Source organism: Pyrgilauda ruficollis, unplaced genomic scaffold (genome assembly GCF_017590135.1).
Source record: "Pyrgilauda ruficollis isolate IOZ18807 unplaced genomic scaffold, ASM1759013v1 scaffold85, whole genome shotgun sequence".
Lineage (NCBI taxonomy): Eukaryota > Metazoa > Chordata > Aves > Passeriformes > Passeridae > Pyrgilauda > Pyrgilauda ruficollis.
In genome coordinates this window covers 4,112,748-4,128,744 of record NW_024530488.1, presented here as the reverse complement: position 1 = coordinate 4,128,744, position 15,997 = coordinate 4,112,748, and the positions used below count along the sequence as shown (strand labels likewise).

Sequence of the window (15,997 nt, the reverse complement as noted above, 5' to 3'; positions counted from 1 at the left end):
TTCCATTAAGGTTATGAGGCTGGAGAACCACAGCATTGATATTCTCTTGATACTGTTTTTTTCCATTTTACTTGGCATATTTTGCCTTATAAAATATCAGCTCTCAAAAAGGCACCAACTGTTCATCAGCAGTGAAGTCTATCAGAACAGCAGATTGAACTGCTTGAAATTTAGAACTAAACACCTTAAGAAAATTATATATTTGTAAAACCTGCTTAGCAAGGAATCCAGTCTTACTGCAGTACAGGAAATTAACTAGAAGGGAAAAATTTGCACAGAACATTTAATATCAGAAGCTAAAAGGGCGGTGAGTTTCAGGTTTAAATTTACATATAAATTTACATAGAAAAATCACACCAAACTGAATTTCTTTTAGCTGAAATGCGCATTAGTGCTTAAGTAATAATGCCCTGGAACAGAATACAGCAATGATTAGTTCATAAGTGATTACAATAATTCTAAGTTCCCTGACTAAAAATTATAACACTGTTAACCTCTTAATGGGGTCTACATATTGTACCAAGCAAACAAACTAGGAAAACAATGTTTTGCAAGAGGTGATTACATAAATTATTTTTCTGAAATGGAAGGAAAGAAATAGACTGAAAAAGCATTACATTTAATGACTGAATCAATCTATGATGTCCTCAGCTGCACCCAAAGATACCACAACCCACACCAAACTGATATGGCAATAATTTATACACATAAAGGAACTATATGTGAACTAATGAACTAAATAATGTGAACATATTTGGATTTACATGTAAAGACAGATACAAAAAGCTGCATCAAAGATGCGTTGAATGCTAAGCCAAGTGCTATTTTAAGATAATTATAAGAAGCATACCTGACAAGGGGATACAGACTGACATAAAATAAAATTAACATCCCAAATTCCCACAACTGAAAAGTAATAACTATGCTCATATCTTAATGAATACTTTTTTGAATTTGAAATTAAGGGCACCTCTGCATCCAAGGAGACTGAAGCTCAGTAACTCCCCATACTCCTGAGATCCAAATCCTGAGGAAGATTTCCTTCTCAGTGTTCTCAGTGTTAGAAGAAATGACCAATTACAGCTACTTTTTGCCAATGTCTATGCTTGAAGATTGGCACTTCCAGTGATCAGCTCAGTTGCCTAAATCACCTCATACATTAAGCTGGCTTATCAAAGCTCAGTTGGGTTTGACAGCCCTACTAAAAAATGTAAAGTCAATCTTTTCCTTTACCAGAATCAATGGAGAAGGAGATCACAGAATCACAGAATTGTTTGGGTTGGAAGAGACCTTAAAGATCATCTCATTTCATGGGCAGGGACACCTTCCACTAGAACAGATTGCTCAGAGTTCCATCCATCCTGGCCTTGAACACTTCCGGGGATGGGCATCCACAGCTTCTCCAGGGAACCTGTGCCAGGGCCTCACCAGCCCCACAGTAAAAAACTCCTAACATCCAATCTAAATCTACTCTCTATCAGTTTGAGGCCATTCTCCCTTGTCCTGTCACTGCATGCTCTTGCAGAAGGTTTCTCTCTGTCTTTCCTGGAGGCTCCCTTCAGGCACTGGGAGGTCAAAATTAGGTCACCCTGCAGCCTTCTCTTCTCCAGGCTGAACAATCCCAATTCTCTCACCCCTTCCTCAAAGGAGAAATGCTCCCTCTAATCATCCTGGTGGCCTCCTCTGGGAAAAAGCCCAGAGGTCCCTGTCCTTCCTGTGCTGGGGACCCCAGAGCTGGACTCAGCCCTGCAGGTGGGGTCTCACCAGAGCAGAGCAGAGGAACAGAATCCCCTCCCTCACCTGCTGCACACACTGCTGTTGATGCAGCCAAGGGCACTTTTGGCATTCTGGACTGCAGAAAGATGGGCTGCTTCTGATATCTGACACTGAATTAATGTAACAAAGGACCAAATTAATCTTCAGAGGATTTTACAGGAAAATCTTTTACACCTACTTTGTCATCAACATTTTATGAAAGCATGACTCAGCAAGTGACAGATTTCAATACAGCCTCTATTCATCATTTTTATGGGTCACTTTGCTGTGCAGATGCATGCGCACAATATATGAAGTGCCAATGATAGAAAACAGTTTGAATCAAATCAATAGATGTATTTACACTCCTTGGGTGATAGGACTGTTTTGTGTGATGTAAATCCAGGCTGCATCTCTCAAAAACAGACATTTCTCTTTTTTTTTTTTTTTTTTCAGATTGTCCTTTCTCCTTCAGAGACTGTCATATCCACAACAGGTTTACAGGAAAATCTTTTACACCTACTTTGTCATCAACATTTTAAGAAAGCATGACTCAGCAAGTGACAGATTTCAATACAGCCTCTATTCATCATTTTTATGGGTCACTTTGCTGTGCAGATGCATGCGCACAATATATGAAGTGCCAATGATAGAAAACAGTTTGAATCAAATCAATAGATGTATTTACACTCCTTGGGTGATAGGACTGTTTTGTGTGATGTAAATCCAGGCTGCATCTCTCAAAAACAGACATTTCTCTTTTTTTTTTTTTTGTTCAGATTGTCCTTTCTCCTTCAGATACTGTCATATCCACAACAGCACAACAAAATAATTAAGGTCAGTATCACTCAATAAAAATCACTAGAAAGTGCAACATTTCCAAGTGAGAAATGTACTGTTCTTAGATAATGAAGTTAAGAGAGATATTAGTGACTACTTTATTTTCAAAGTCAGTTATGTCTCATGGAGTTTTAATACGCAACCTCTTTTGCAAGCAGGTCATCACACTGAGATACCTGCCCAAAATCAGCCTGAAAATAGTGAAAATCAGAATTTGTGACCCTTCCTTTCAGGGAAGTTAAGGAGATGCAAAATTTAGGATATTTTCAAATCCCAAATACCTTCTGACACATCAGGTAGACAGTTTGCTAAACCTGTCTTTTTTAAGCGTTTCTCTCTGATCTAGACTAAATCTTACTCTCAGAGATCTTTTTGAATGTAGTTCAGGTTAAACGTTTAAGTAAATCTGTGTCCCTTATCTACCACAGAGCTGCACTATTATCCCTGGACTCTGCTGTGTACAGCACTTCAAGGTTTAGTTCCTAAACTAATTGTATCTGCCCATATAATGCTACAACACCTAGGTGTAATTATTTTCTGGTGGTCTCACTGATTTGTTTTCAAGTGCTACGTAAAGTCACAATAATGCCATAAATTCACAAATCTAATAGACTAGAACATACATTGGAAGGCTTGGTGAGTGCTGATGATTTCTGCATATTTATAAAGTCAGTAACTGAAACCACAGAATTGCTTCCAGGAATTAACTTTAATCTAATTTAATTAGTCTATTAGTTTAATATTGGATTAATATTTAGATCCAGCTGTCCTGGGTTGAAAATTTGATGTGGTAAGGTTAGAAATCTCTGACATGCAACTACAAACATGATGAAGTCTGTATCAGTGTAATGCTGAACATCAGCTTGCTCAGAACTGACCAGGAAAAGGCAATGACCAGCACTGCCCATGTTCCAGTCCTTCAAAGACTTACAGAAACACCTGGTAAAAATAAATTTACACCCACCTATCAGAACCCAAAAGCTAGAATAGCAGCAGAACTAACTATTACACTATTTCCACCAATTTTTAAAGACTCCTGAAAAATGTGGAAGAAAAGATTCTACTATGTACTATCTATTATATATCTACTGGTGTGCCTCTACTCACAGCTCATGCAGTTATGAACTAACTAAAATTACTTCTTTACTTTAAAAGTAGTAACTAACTCCAATAATATCTAATTTTACTGAATTTTTATAACCATACTAATGAGGTAATTTACATCTCAGCTACACCACCTACCATCAAGTTAATCAATCAGTGGAGGTAAAATGCTAATTAATTTGACTGTCTTAGATCTTGCACCTACTGTGACTCTCATTCTGTAGGTCTAAAAATAGATTTTTAAGGAAGCATTTCTTCACAATTTAAAAGACCGATACTATAATTATCACTGGGACAAAACAAGTAGAGGTAGAGATAATTTTAATAGAAAGCTCGAATTGTCAGGGTTTCTGCTGAGAAAAACTTTTTCTCCTGAATTTTCTAGAATTAAAATTCCTCTGACAAAATCCTTCTCTCCTAGACACGTGGGTTGTTTTAAATCCAACTTTTTTTTAGCATATCTCTGCAGTCTCAGGAGCCAGACAGTATTATAATATGAAGAGAACTTCTTAAATGTTCATAGTTTTTCTGAAAAAATAATTAGATATAAATCAAAAGGAACAATCTCTATAAGAATTATCTCATTTTCTGTTCCTTACTATGACTCGTAAGGTAAGATAAACTTTGAAAACAGCCTCATTGCTAGTGGTTGTTCCAGGAAAAGTTAACTTTTAAACCCTTGAGGTTTGCTCATAGATTACTGTCTCACATGAAACAATAAATGCTGCATTATAAATATTGACTTCAATGCTAGAGGTATCTGCAGTCTGTCCCACACATTCCCTTAGCAGTTACTCTACAAAAGTAACGCAAACTCACTATATCACAAGCAATGTTTATTAATAATATTAACATCTATATTTATATATATTCTTATTGATGTTATCTGTTACTAGAACCTCTTAAAAAGCAAAAATTAGAGCAATCTAAAGCAAGGCCCACACTTGCATTTCCCTGGGTCTGCGCAGTCTGACTACTTCTCCTGTCAATCAGAAAGAAGCCTCTCTGTCTGTATGGGGAAGATGTTGAAGAAAATAATATAGATAAACATGAATCCATGAATTATGGAGTGATTTAAATACTAATTTCTCCACATTTCTGTCTGCTCAGTGTTGACCACCTGACAGATCACCTTGTGAGGGAAAGAATTGCTAATACAATCACCTGAAATACACTTTTTTTGTTGGCATATCCAAATATTTGGACATGGGCCATTATTTCATCCTTTAACTCCTATACAGTAAAAGCTATCTCCTGAGGTTGCAGCTTCAAAACATGGATAAGTATCAATGAGGTGCTTTTCAATTGTTACAGTCATCCTGCAAACACATTCAGCTGTGTAGGGCTCACACAGAACAGATCTGCTATATTCATTTTTTCTAGATTGCCAAAACCAAGAAGATTTGAAGGCTGGAACCATTACTGGGAATAACCTGCCTCTGCTTAGATCTGCATGTAAACAGCAACACTGTACCAGTGACTTTTTAAAGCACCACAAAGGGCTCAGAAGTGTGTGAGTGGTCTGGGAGCCTTCACAAACAGCAACAGCAACACAAGTTTCAACTCACAAGCACAAATCTTGTGGAAGTGTGCGTGGGCAACGTGTTTCAGAGATACATTACCAACTTTGGGGTACTCACGTGTTTCTAAAGGACTTTAGAGAGAGGAAAAAACCCCACAGATCTGGCAAAGACAAAACTATTGTCTCCACACTTATGAGGAAACCAAACTAAATCCCTTGCAGGCTTTGGTTTTATTAAAGCAGAAACTAATAATTGACTGCTCGAAACAGACCTTCCCCTGTGGCTTATCTCCTGCTGTACAGATCCTGCTTGGAGCTCAAATATTAAATATTTCCTCTCAACACAGAAAATACTACTTTTCAAGTACCTGGATGGATTAAAAAGTCTCTTGACATAGTGGACCAGTGATGTACACTTAGAACTTTCTCCATGAAATAGACAACTGCTAATGAGTAAGCGCTTAAAGCACTTTTAGACACCTTACATCAAAATGTAAGAATCACCTTCCATTTTGACCTCCACATTCAACCTAAATAAATCCATTAGAATATTTGCAAGGCAAAGTAACTATTGGACTTCATTTTTCTAAACAATTTGAGATAATGGACCTGAAATTATCAACCTAAGTTACGCCTCTGTTTACTGTTACAATTTAGGAAATAAAAGTAAACAGTAAAATACAGCAACAAAAGTTTTAATTGTAAGTTATTACAATGTTTAAATGTTGAAGATACTAATAATTATCAATTGATGATATTGATAAAATTGATAAAATTAAAATTATAAATATGGTTGTCTTCTCTACATCTAGAACTGAAAATATGTGTCAATGTACAAACTACTCATAATAACTGAAAGGATTATTTAATTAATGAATAATGAACATGAAATAAATTTTAATTTAACTTGAAGCTTCCTGCTTTCACAGATGGTTCCTTTAAACAGATAAAATTCTTTGTAAATTATCCTTTCTTAATCCCAGAGAAACATATAAGTGATTACTGAGTAAATATTCACAACCTCCTTCCATGTAAAATGAGTAGTGTTAATTTTTTACTCCCCATTTCTCACAAACTGCTTCAGCTGGAATTTTTTCGGTAGAAATATTTGCTGCAGGAAATCAATTTTATGGCCTTCAGGTTAGTTAGTTTTATACAAATAGGTCTGCTGATTCAACTGAGGTAGTCTCTATGATCACTGAGAATTTAGCTTTTCTTTAGTCTTCTAAGATTTCAGTTAAAATGATTTTCATCTACCTTTACACCAGGAATTCAAATCAAGCAGCAAATTTATTTTTACAAGGCTGGAGAAAAGTCTTCAGACAGTAACAGACACTGGGCCCTCCATCCTACTGAGGGTGAAGACTTGAGCAAGTATCAGAGATTGTCACATTTACACAGTCATTTCTTATGCTGATTTTAACAGAAGAGGAAAAATCTTGATTACTTTTTCAGTAGGCCAAATCATCTAAAATAGGTAGGGCTGTAGCCTAAACTCAAAACATCCACTAAAACTGCGTAATTTAAACCAAGTAATTCCTGAGTTAATGGAATTTTTCAGACTTCAACACAGCACCTATTTCAAATCAAATCCTTACTCAACTAGCTTTATGTACCTACTTGAAGTTCCTGATTTAAGTGTTATGAATATTTTTATGTGTGCATTAACTTGTTGATCATTGCAATGATCTAATTTAGTCATCACTGGCTGTTTCAGAAGCTGTGCATGCTGTCCATAGAAATCCAGCAGAAAAGAACAACTAGCTGCATTAACCCATGTTCTAGAGATGCAGAAATATTTTATTTGTTAAAATGTTATTTGATTTGAATTTAAAAAATATTTTATATATTTGCTATTATAAAATTTTATTTGACTTTCACTCCAGAATTTTTAAATAGTATTCTGATCATGGGAACACAGCAATACTATTTTAGAGAAGCAGGGATATTTGTACATTTTTTGGGAGCAGTAGTACCCCTGCCAAAACAGTCTTAAACACAGAGCTTTCTGTTATACAGATGGACAACCTTCATAGGAACCGAACAAATAATAAAGATCCCTTCCTCTTATTCCTTCATCTTACACAAGGAAAACAGAGATTTCTCACCAAGTCACATTAATCACTGTGGGGGGAAACAATGCAGTAGCACCATTTTTCTTGGCAGCTCTGAAAAATGGCAAGGCAGGTTTAAAGGTTAGACTTCTGCAGAAAAAAATCACAGAAGGTCACTTTTAAAAGCCTCCATAGTTGGAAAATTTACACTTAACTACATCTTTTGAACAAATTCTCACTGTTCTCTTTAATGTTCCTCTCATTTTTATTTATTTAAAGAAAAATAAAAAAAAATTTAAAAATAAACAAAAACCATCAAAAGTAAACCCAAACAAATATAAAAAAAACCCCACCCAGCTCTAAGAATGTACATACAACCATGTTTTGTCTTGAGCCAAAAACCTAGCATAAGTTCCTACCCTTGACAGAATGACAGGGAACAGAGTTCAAACATTTTCCTTTCAATAATGTTACTTTACTACCTAGTTCAATCTGCACTCCAGGCCATCAGTGAGCAAATTTTTCTTAAAAATAACTTTTTTCCATGGACTTGCTGTGTGTAATGGTTGAGAAAAAAACCCTCTTGTTTTGATTGCTAAGCCCCAGGGGAGCAACAGCAGTTATGCTAAGGGAATTGGTAGTTTCGTTATTCAGGGCCATTCTCTTTCTTCACATAACAGTTATTTTTCATAGATATGACTATTTGTCTAGATGAAACATCCCCTCTAATTATTTGGTTTAGATCTAACCTCATATTTTTGTTCCATGGCAGTTAGTGACAGCTCAGATGTCATTTTGTGATCTATATTAGCTCCCTGCTCTTATGTCAGAGAACTGATTATTCATCTGTAGGGACAAGAGGAGGGGGTTGGTAGCTGCTAAATATTTATATTAAAAAATCACTCACATTTTTATATTTCTAATAATTTTCCTTTTTTTTAATTCTTTTTTACATGAGCTATAAAATATGCTCTGGTCTGAACTATTTGCTTAACTGCTTTTAGTTAGAATGATTAATAATTTCTACCTTCTCAAATTTGTTTTTCCTCCCACCAACCATGTTGCCATGGTTCTTTTTATACTACCAACTGTCATGAAAGCATATGATAGAAACTAAAAAATCTTAAGGCATGATTCATAACTTCAGGTTACTCAGTTTCTGAGAACATGATACAAGTTTCAGCCACATATGACAATATTCAGACTACAGTTTTGCTCAGGATTTATGAAAAATTAATGTACCACAGCTATGAAAACAGTGTGCTACTGTCTGCAACTGCCAAGTTACATAATTACAAAACATTCTTAATTATATGCTTTTTACTTTTAAATAAATAATTTAAAACGTAATAAGGGAGACACTGACACATAATTTAGATTCTAAGTTGGTTTTGCTCTAACACCAGTGACACTTGTAACAAGACCTCTGCATTATACCTGTGAATTGACATAATGCAGTTACCACAAAATACAAATTCCTTCTAGAATAACCACGATGCAGTGTTCTTTGACAGGATGGGTTACAAAGATTTGGGTGCTGTGATCTGTCGATATCAGCTGGCAGTGAGACACAGAAGGAGGAGACAGAGCAGAGCAGTGTCAACTCCACAACCTGTAATGCCCATCAATGTTTTGCTTATAAGTGGTTCTGTTTCAGTCCCATGAGGTTAAACATCCATCAGTGGTTGAAGAACATTAGATGAGCATGTGGAAGATATTCTCCAGGTAAATTACACCCAAAACAGGTGGATTTCACCCACTCCAGGACTGCTGTGATACAGATGAAGGAGCAGTAAGTGGGGGCCATGAGGAGAGACAGCCTCAAAACACACCATTTCTGTGTACTGAGAGTTTAACACCTATGTATATTTCTCGTGAGTTCCCTTCAAGTAACTAAAGAGAAAAAGGAAAGATGCTGCCAAGAGGCGTGGCCTGGGGAAAATGAACACATATTTTCTGAGATTTCTTACTGTTGTGCCTCTCTGTAAAACAACTATAGGTTTAAAACAGAGTGCCATCTCCCACTGATGGGTTCTACTTCTGCAGACCCAAAACATGATTCCCAGGTTCTAAAGATGTGCCAAGGCTTTTGTGGGAAACTATTCCTTGAGCCAAATAAATCCTACAAGAAGAAGCACATCACAGAGTTGGCAAGGGTGATACTTCTGATGTACAACTTACAAATCCATTAGAAGGCAAAATTATTTCTGTACGAGAAGAGTTTGAGGAGTACTGCAGAATTGTTTGGGTTGGACAAAACATTAAAGAGCATCTCAATTCCAACCCCCCTGCCCTGGGCAAGGACATCTTCCACCAGACCAGCTTGCTCAAAACCCCATCCAACCTGGCCTTGGACAATTCCTGGGATGGGGCAGCCACAGCTTCTCTGGGCAGCCCGTGCCAGGGTCTCACCACCCTCACAGGAAAGAATCTTTTCCTTACATCTGATCGAAACCTACTCTCTCCCAGTTTGCAGTCACTACCCCTTGACTAACCACTACATGCCCTTGTCATAAGTCCCGCTCCAGCTCTCTTGTATCTCCCTTTAGGTACTGGAAGGCTGCTCGAGCCCCACCTCTCTCTGTCCTCACAGGGGTGTGCTCCAGCCCTTCTGTGGACTTTCCAGCACGTTCATATCCTTCCTATTTTGGGGACCCTGGAGCTAGACCCAGAATTGCAGGTGGGGCCTCAGCAGAGCAGAGGGGCAGAATCCCCTCCCTCACCTGCTGCCCACGCTGCTCTTGATGCAGCCCAGGACACGTTTGGCTTTGTGGGCTGCAAGTGCTCACAGCTGGGTCTCACACAACACCTCCAAATCTTCTCCTCAGAGCTGCTCTCAATCCATGATCTGCCCAACCTGTATTTGTGTTTGGGAGTGCCCTGAGCTCACTGCAGGACCTTGCTCTTGGCCTTTTGAACTTGATGAGGTTTGTGCAGGCAATTCTTCGAATTCATCATGAATTTGAAAAGCTGTCAGCTACTAATGAACAACAGCCTGATCTAGCTTGTGCTATCTAGATGTCACTAACAGTGAAACCCACAGAACTACTCAAATACACTTCAGAATTTTTTTAAAAGTAAAATGTACATTTGAAAATACACTTCTGCATCATATACCATCCCCACTCTTACAAGTTTCTCCTTTTGCTTTTGTGATTTATTAGACTGCCACAGGCTGGTCTAGACAAGACAAAATTAAATAAAAATATGTTAATACTTTCATAAGACAAAAATGAATAAATGCCTAAGCAGACTGTGATCATAGAGCATACTTTCTCCCTTTTTCCCTGAACTACTTTTCAGCTGATCTCTTTTAATAGAGTTGATGATCTTTGTCAGGGAGAAATGAAACCTGAAATTTGCTTTGGTGGAAAGAAAGCCAAAGCTGAGAAGTGTCCAACATCACTCTCTCTTACATCATGCAGTTCAAAACAGAATGATTTTCTAAAATGATAGAACAGAAATGATGCCTCACAAATCTAAAATTTCTTTACTGGAATTAATTCCAGAACAGTGCTATGGAAATGCTTCTACATGTAGCAGAACTGATGGAGTATTTAATGACTGTGAGGAAATGTTCCCTACAGGCCAGCACTTCCAATTGCCCAATCTGGTTCTCCAGGTGGACTGAAAGAAGGAGGACACCAAAAAAGACAAATATTCTTAGAATTTAGATAGGTTTCTTTCATTACGACAGCTGGCAAAAAAGGAGGTTGAATCTGGGCAGTGACTTGAAGTTGTAAGGTAAAGTTGGAGGTGTTCATTATAAGCAGCACTAGGACTGACTGGGTTTTTTCAGTATTACCAACACATAACATCCCTCCTCTGAAATACAGGTTTATCCTTCACACACTTCACCTGTTTACTAAGCTTTAGCAATCCTTTACAGGTGGAATGAATCCTTACAACCTTTCCAGACTTCACTAATTATCTATTTTCTCTTAATATACACAGAAAGTAAACCTGCAGCTGGATACTCTCCCTCCATTTCAGTGGGGCTATTCTTATTTCTGCAATGGTTGAGCACTGGATTTCAGAGCATTCAGGGCTTGGATTAGAAAAAAAATCTAGATCAGCAGGCTATAGGCTTTAAAAAATCATTAATTTCATGTACCAATCTGTCAAAGTCAGAAAAAAAAAAAACCAAACAAACCCAGCCAAACATGAAAACATCCAGCCTTCCCCCCTTTAATCAAAAAAACCAAACCACCACCAGCAAACAAACCAACAAACCACAACAAAAACAAAACACAAATACAAACCCCAAAACCTGGGGAAGAAAATGAGAAATAAATCTATAATCTTCAAGAAGTTTAATGAACACTGAAAAACAGACTGCCATCCATTCCTTACTTGGAAATAGAAGCATGTGGAATGATCACAAAGAGAGTTAAAATCAATATTTTATTCAGCTATTTGCAAAGTAATGGCACCAAGCATTTATCCAGCACAGGAGATACCATGAGTACTAATGACCAGGGAGAAAAAGTGAGAAGTGAAACTGCTTCTCTATCCCCAACCTTCTAAACATAAAAATATTAAACAGTACTAGCACTATTAAGAGCCAAGTTTGTGGCCTTTTTTCCTTTTTTACTATAATTTTCCACACACAGAAAATGAGATTACAATATTTTTATTATTCAAATGCCATATTGACCTTTAAAGCATTGTATTATACCAAACAACTTGTGGTGGGCATTCTATTGACCACATGAACCAAAAAAATTAAATCTTATTCAATTTAGAGACAGGTTTGCCTCTAATTGGGAGAACTACTGTGTTTCTATGTAAAAAGTTAAGAAGAAACTATCAGTTTTTAATTTAAAATGGCTATTTACTTCATTTATGGTTCATTTCTTGGGAGGTCTTCATTGAAATCCATTTCATAGGATCATAGGATATGATGAGTTGGAAGGGAACATCCAGTCCAACTCCTGGCCCAGCACAGGACACCCCAAGAGTCACCCCGTGTGCCTGAAAGCATTGTCCAAACACTTCTTGATCTCTGCCAGGCTTGGAGCTGTGAGCACTGCCCTGGGGAGCCTGTGCCAGTGCCCAGCCAGAAACCCACACTGTCTACTGAGGAGTAAGGACTACAGTAGGATTTTACTCTAAATTTCCAGTTAGATAACTTCTCCTTCTCAAACAAGGGTATTTTTTTACTATGTACAGTGATTAAAATAATTGAAATTAGACTAGAGCTTAAAATTAATGACTTTTCCAATAAGGCTTATGGCTTTCAATATTGACTTATCCAATATTTGTATTTCCATAAACACCTTAATCATAATCTGGTTTATAGCAAAGGACAATCTTAAATTATTTCAGCTATAACAGGTCAAAAGAATTTTAACAAAGCTTGGGCAGCATAAAACTGGGCTTGATTCATTTAACTAATCAATCTTCACTTTGAATTTTAGGTTGAGAGAAAAAACACATCCAGAAGTGATATGTAGTTAGATGAGTCTCAACAATGTAGAAATGCAAACTTAAAATATTTTATAAAAAATATGAGTTAAACCAAATTATCTCTAAGTCTTTCAGATACATATCTGCAGATAGGCTTTGATATTGAAATTTTTCACCTTAAAAGGATGTCAAAACATGGAAGTAACAAAGCATACTAAAGGTAAATGTAAGTGGAAAATCCTGTGTTGTTCCAATTCAAGATCATTGATCTAATCAGAATTAAGCATTATGCAAAAGATAGATGAAACGACATGCAATAACACTTACCACAGAAAATTCTGAGCAAATCAAATGAGGATGGCGACACAATGCATGAGTTTGGGATGAGGGCAGTACAGACCTAACTTTTAGGAAGGTTTTTCTTTCAGGTAGGTATTTCTTTTTAGCTGATTTTATGCACTGAAAACAGAAGAGAGCAACTCTGCTGACACCAAGATGTGAGCTACAGACAATTGCATGGTGCTGCCATAGAACTTCTTGCTTCTTCAGAGTTCTCTGCACTCTTGAACCTCAGGCCTCAGGCCATCCATCAGGGTCAGAAACTTGGCCTGAATCCTGACACCTCTCACCTCCCCTTTCCACATGATGGGAGCTGTCACCCTGCCACAGGCACTGCACTTCAGACACACACCCATGAATGAAGTGCAAAAGGCTGAGTCAACCTAAAGCATTTCCAAACCTCAAACACAAAACTGGAATCTGCAAGCAAATATACTCATCAACAATAACAGGACATGTGCCAAGATGATCCCACACTGTCCACTGTTCCTGGGGTGCCCCCCAGCCCTCAGCTCCCTGGGTCTTCTCTCGCTGCCTGCAGGTCACTGTGGCCACCATCATAAACAGCAAGATGCTCATTTAACATCTCCATCCTGACAACTTTACCTCTGTTGTAGCTAATTTTGGATATTTCAGAAGTCTGGACACTTGTGTAAGACAGAACAGTACTTTTGACATGCTGAGAATAAATTTGAATTGTATTTGATGATGAGATTCAGCTATAACTACCATACAAAAGCAGTGCTATTAGTATTTTAAATTAAATGTTGATAATTCTCTCTGTTCCAAGGGCCAGGAAGGAAGAAGACTCTAAGGTCAAAAAGAGATCAATGTATTCATTAAATCTGACTCACTGATGTAGCAGATGTATCAGGTGTCTATGCTTTTGAAATATTTATCAGATTTTGAAACAATTTCAAGTTCTCAGGTTCACAAGACTCCATCAATGGTTTTCACTAGCAAGATCTTCAAATGTTTTACTGTTTTCATTACTGGGACATTCCATGCAAGACTAAATAAATCTCAGATGTAAATTTTTGGCCATTAGCTCTTGATGCATGTTGGTCAGCAAAACTAAGACATCATCACTAAATATTCTTTAGCAAATGATCACATTTCTCCTCCATTTTTTCTTTGGCAAACTAAGTTGATAGAGCTATTTAACATTCATATGACAAGGCTTGCTTTTCCAGTCCCCCATGCTTCTAGGAGATTTCTTTGATTTTCTTCCAGTATTTCAAAATCATTTTTAACCTTCAAGAACCAGACACGTGCACATTCTAATAACAGCACCATCAACATGATTTGCTTTCTGTTCATGTCGGACCATTCTTCAGCAGTCAAGGACTGCATTGGCTCTCTTTCCTGTTGTCACACTGACAGCTCTACTGAGACATTAGCTAGGATAATCCCATTCCCTTACCTTAGAGACAGAAAGCTCTCACACTCCAAAATTAAGTGCCTGGCATGTAACCAGTAAATTCAGCAACCACAATTCCATAATAGTAACCACATGTTATTATTTGCTAGTCAGAAATATTCATGTCATCTTCCAAACTCATCAATAAGAACAATTTTTTTACATTTTCCATAGAGATCTGAAGAAGAGACATAGCTACTTCTTTACTTCCTTCATCTTCCTTTAAAGGATTTATCAAAATTTTAAGGCAAATCATTTCAGTGCCCTGAACATCGCAGAAGTATTTTGTACTTTAATGTGGTTTTTTTAAGTTTTCACATTGAATTTGATTAAAATTTATAGGAATAGTTCAAATGCACTTTGAGAATATCTCATACAATAGGAGTCAATAGTGTACTTCAAATCTAGCCTTCCCTTTTACCACTTCAGAGAATTTTCAGATCAGAAAATGATACAAGGCAATGCATGATCCTGTGGGACACAAACCTACACTACTCTTTTCAAGGTCTCAAATCACAAACTCCTTTAGTCCAGCTTTTATGTTTCTTACTGGCAGCAGACACCTCCCAGCATACTCATCCATCACCAAGACTTTGAAAACATCATTATCTGTTTCTCTTCCCTAAAGAAGTTCACAGTCAGGAACTGAACTTCAAGGAAAGAAGAGCAAGCCTGAAGTCATATATGGGCAATGATATTTAAATATTTTAAGAAGTGGTTACTGGTTTGGGTTTTTACCCCCCATTTTAACACATGTAAAATCAACTGAGGAAACTCTTCTCCATTCCCAGCATCTGTGACTGCAAGAGGTATGCCCCTAGCACCTCCATCACATATTTTTATTTGCAAAAATATTCCTGCAGAAAAATACCATACCAGTTAATTCCACTCATACAACCTGTTACCAGCACCCGTTATTCCAATGCATGCAGAAAGCAGGATGTCTAGACAACAAAGCAAAAATACATTTACAGAAGATAGAAAAAATATTAGATCTGAAAACAAACACCTTACAAATGATAATTCAAAGACAAATAAAATTACAAATCAGTGGGAAGCAAAACCACTATTTATTAAGCAAACATACTAAAAATTATTTTATCTTTACACAGTTGAGTGACTAAAAGCATACTTATTTAATATGATGCAATTGTTCTTCTAGCATGACTAAAATAATTTAATTTTTTTAAGAATGACAGTATGTATTCATTTAGTAACACAAACATGATTAAATACATCCCAATGATTAAAGAAATTTAAATGACAATAATAATTTGGCATGCATGAAGTACCAAAAGAGAAAAAATCTGTTGTGGACAACAGATACACTGAAGTTTTTTTAGAATTCAGGCTTATTTGAGATCCAAAATTAAAAGCATATGTCAGAAGAATAATAGTGTAATTTTTCCAACAGAGTAAAGAAGATACTTTTATTCAAGCATTTATTTTAGTTCATATCACTGAGCTTAAATGAGATCTTAATAAGTATTGAATTTCATGACTCAAAAAATTATTTTGTGGTCACTTAATAAAATTGATTAATCCTCTGAGATA

The 15,997-nt window shown here is 36.8% G+C and overlaps 1 protein-coding gene across 1 annotated transcript in view; it reads right to left on the bottom strand.

The window, feature by feature from the left end:
- The window catches only part of CFAP47 (cilia and flagella associated protein 47), a 259,734-nt gene that overhangs the window by 85,672 nt on the left and 158,065 nt on the right, over positions 1-15,997 (bottom strand). The window lies entirely within an intron of this gene.